At 50.7% G+C, this 3744-nt stretch overlaps 1 pseudogene; it reads left to right on the plus strand.

Annotated features, from left to right (window-relative positions):
* The first annotated feature begins 329 nt into the window (after nt 1–329).
* LOC103069752 (ferritin light chain-like) lies at nt 330–2150 on the plus strand (annotated as a pseudogene).
* Nucleotides 2151–3744: the final 1594 nt, after the last annotated feature.

Below are 3744 nucleotides of genomic sequence, written 5' to 3' on the forward strand. Positions count from 1 at the left end.
AGGAGAGATTACACGAAAAGCCAAGGAGTGGGCTTCCCAGGTGGCGCAGTGGTTGAGAGTCTGCCTGCCGATGCAGGGGACACGGGTTCGTGCCCTGGTCCAGGAAGGTCCCACATGCCGCGGAGCAGCTGGGCCCGTGAGCCATGGCCGCTGAGCCTGCGTGTCCGGAGCCTGTGCTCCACAACGGGAGGGGCCACAGCAGTGAGAGGCCTGCGTACCGCAAAAAAAAGCCAAGGAGTGACAGAAGAGAGGCCCAGTGTCCTAGGGCCCCAGTTGAGCCCAGCTTCCGAGCTGTCCCCACCAAGGTGCAGCCATGTGAGTGAGCCGTCATGGAGGAGGGGCTGGAGGATCACTGCCCCAGCCAACATCATGTGGAGCTGAGCCGGTCAGTCCACAGAACTGGGAGATCATAAAGTGTCGCTGTTTTAGACTTTGGAGTGATTGCTATTCAGCCATAGACAGCCCATACAGGAATTGCTATCTAAGGGGGGGCTCCAATAAACAGCACTGAAAACATGGGACATTGGCTTAGGAACAGGGCAATGGGCAGAGGCCAGGGGGCCTTGAAGAGATTGTTATTGAAATGTGGAAGAATGTGAGAAATTGTTACAGGAGCCTGACCAAAGGGGATGCGACTTATGTACTGACAGAAAAATGTAGTAAAACTGTTCCCTGTAATATCGTGGAAAACAGAAAGTACAGTTCATAGCCTTGTTGCTTTGGCTGAGGAGATTTCAAGGCAGAATGTTGAAAGAATCAACTGGTTCATTTTAGCTGAGGGACGGATAGAGGATGAGCTAAAGAAAGAGCTGTTCCGTATTCCAGAGGAATCTATAGGAAACGCTCCTTGCCTCAAGCTTGTTAGGTTGGAAAATGAGACCGTTTCTCATCCCCAACATCGATAGCCCAATAAAGAGTCTCAAAGGAAATAAGAACCTGGGGGAGGGAAGGAACCTGGTGGCAAAGATGAAATACAGGGTGCTTCCCGTGAAATGTGGCCTCCGGGTCGACATCAGATGAAGGATGCAGATACAAGAGACTTTCTTGAGAACTCAGATGCATTTCAGGGTACGGCGTAGGTAGAGCCTCTCAGCTAGACAACAGGCTTCTAAGAACCTCTGAAGGCGTATCCCTCAGCGCTTGCATGTGGCCCAAAGGGTCTGTTTCAGAAAGAAATGTTAAGTGTGGCTTTTGTCTAATGGAGCAGGTCATTTGATACATAGGAAATGCACAAAAGCTTCAATTTTACTAATCTGGACTGAGAGGAACAGAGACATTATATGTATATAGTTGTACCTAAGTATCCGTGGGGGATTCATTCCAGGACCCCCGTGGATACCAAAATCCACAGATACTCAAGTCCCTTATATATGCGATGGCCTACTATTTGTATATAACCTAGGCACATCCTCCCGTATACTTTAAATCCCGAGAATCTGTCTCTAGCTTCTACAGTGTCTGGACAGGACACCGCCAGGGACGCCCCTTCTTCCAGCCTCCAACCACCCTCCAACTTTGTTCCCAGCCACAACCTTAGGCACCAACCTCTCAGCCAGCCTCGGCTTCAGGGACCAACCAACACCATATTCGGAGTTCTCTCCGTATTGAGGATCAGCGGAGCTCCCACTTTCCTCAGGATTATTTCCCTGCGGTGGAGGCCGCCATCAAACCCACCCCCACCCCCACCCCCGGTCAACACGCGCCTGCGCGCCTTCCACACCCAGCTCTCTCTGGGCTTCTATTTCTACCGAGACCACGTGGCTCTGGAGGGCGTGGACCACTTCTTGGGCAAGTTGGTGCGGGAGAAACGCGGGGCTGCAGAGGGTCTCTTGCAGATGCAAAACCGGCGTGGCTGCCGCACACGCTTCCAGGACACACAGAAGCCGTCCCAAGATGAGTGGGGTAAAACCTGAACACTGTGGAAGTCGCCACAGTCCTGGAGAACAACCTGAACCGAGCCCTCTTGGATCTGCATGCTCTGAGTTCTGCCCCCCCATCTCTGTGACTTCCTGGACAGCCACTTCCTGGATGAGGAGGTGAAACTCATCAGGAAGAAGGGCGACCACCTGACTAACCTCCACAGGCTGGCCGGCTCCCAGGTTGGGCTGGACGAGTATCTCTTTGGAAGGATCACCCTCCACTACGACTAGAATCCTCTGGAGCCCAGGGGACTTTGACGACCCCTCCGACAACCCCGTGGTGCCAGGCCTTCTGCCTGCCGCCACTAGGCAGCTTCTTAACCAGCCTGGAGCCCTCTCCCACACCGCAGACCAAATGGAAACAATAAAGCTTTTTGCAGGAAAAAAAAAAAATGGTTGGAGTGCAGCAAATTCAAGTTTTGCTTTTTGGAACTTCCTGGAATTTTTTTTCCAAATATTTTCGGTTTGTGGATGGTTGAATCTGCAGATGCAGAACATGTGCACATGGAGGGCCAATTGTATGTGTGTGTATGTAAAATAAAAATACAGGACTTCCCTGGTGGCGCAGTGGTTAAGAATCCGCCTGCCATTGCAGGGGACACGGGTTCGAGCCCTGGTCAGGGAAGATCACATATGCGGCGGAGTGACTAAGCCCATGCGCCACAACCACTGAGACCGTGCTCTAGAGCCCGCGAGCCACAACTACTGAAGCCTGCGCGCCTAGAGCCTGTGCTCCACAGCTAAGACAAGCCAGCGCAATAAGAAGCCCTTGCACTGCAACGAAGAGCAACCCCCACTAAGCAACCAAAAAACCCAACGCAGCCAAAAATAAATAAATTTATTTTAAAAATAAACATATAAGGTACATATACATATATACACGCATTATATGTACTTTTATGGGTGAAGGGTGTCAAAAGGTAAAAAAAAAAAATTTTTTTTAAGAAAGGAACAGAAACATTATAAAACAAAATGTAGCCTTTGTGACTCTCAACTGCCTAAGGACAGGAATCAGGCAAACATGAACCATTTCTTAAGTAAAACAAGGATGACTCAGAGGCCAAGAGCCAAACAGAACCATTCCCAGGGAGCAGACCTGGGCCCCGATCAACATACAGTCCCTAGCACTGGAGCATGGAGAATTGTACCCGGAAGAATTTCAGAACTGTGATGGACCTGTGACGGCTCTGTCTTCTCTTTTGAATGGGAGTGTACATTGTGGTGCTGCAGTTCCTGTCTCATTTATATATGTTGGGTACGTGAGGGCAGATAACTTCTCTCTAGTCTACAGGTCTTCAGATCAAGAGGAGCCTTGCCCAAGTGCCTCATCAACAATTGGATGAGAAACCAGACTTCTGGCCTGCCCTTGAGGCTGAAATGGGATGAGAGTTTGGGGGTTATGGAAAGTGGGGGGAAACATTCATTCTGCACAAGAGAGGGAGCTTGAGGACGAGATAGGAGACTGTGGTGGCTAGTCTCCAAAGACGGTCCCAAAGGAATCATGCTGCCCGGTGTTCATGCCTTTGTGCAGTCCCTTCCCATGCTATATTTGGCCTGGTCCAGTGACCTATTTAACCAACAGAGGCAGCAGAGTGATGCAGTGCCAACTAGGGACCCATGAATTAAGGGGACCTGGCAGTTTCAGCTTTTGCAGTTTGAGGAACCCTGAGCTGCTATATAAGAAGTCTGGCTCCCTTGTACCAGAAGGACTGTGGGAGGGAAAGGCCTTAGGGAGGTGGGGAGGCCCTGAAATGCCTTGGAAAGAGACAGAGTTTCAGGCTTCCCAGTCCTGCTGAGGCCAGACTTCTAGCCATCCCCACCAAGT

This window comes from Lipotes vexillifer, unplaced genomic scaffold (genome assembly GCF_000442215.2).
Source record: "Lipotes vexillifer unplaced genomic scaffold, Lipotes_vexillifer_v1.1 scaffold889, whole genome shotgun sequence".
Lineage (NCBI taxonomy): Eukaryota > Metazoa > Chordata > Mammalia > Artiodactyla > Lipotidae > Lipotes > Lipotes vexillifer.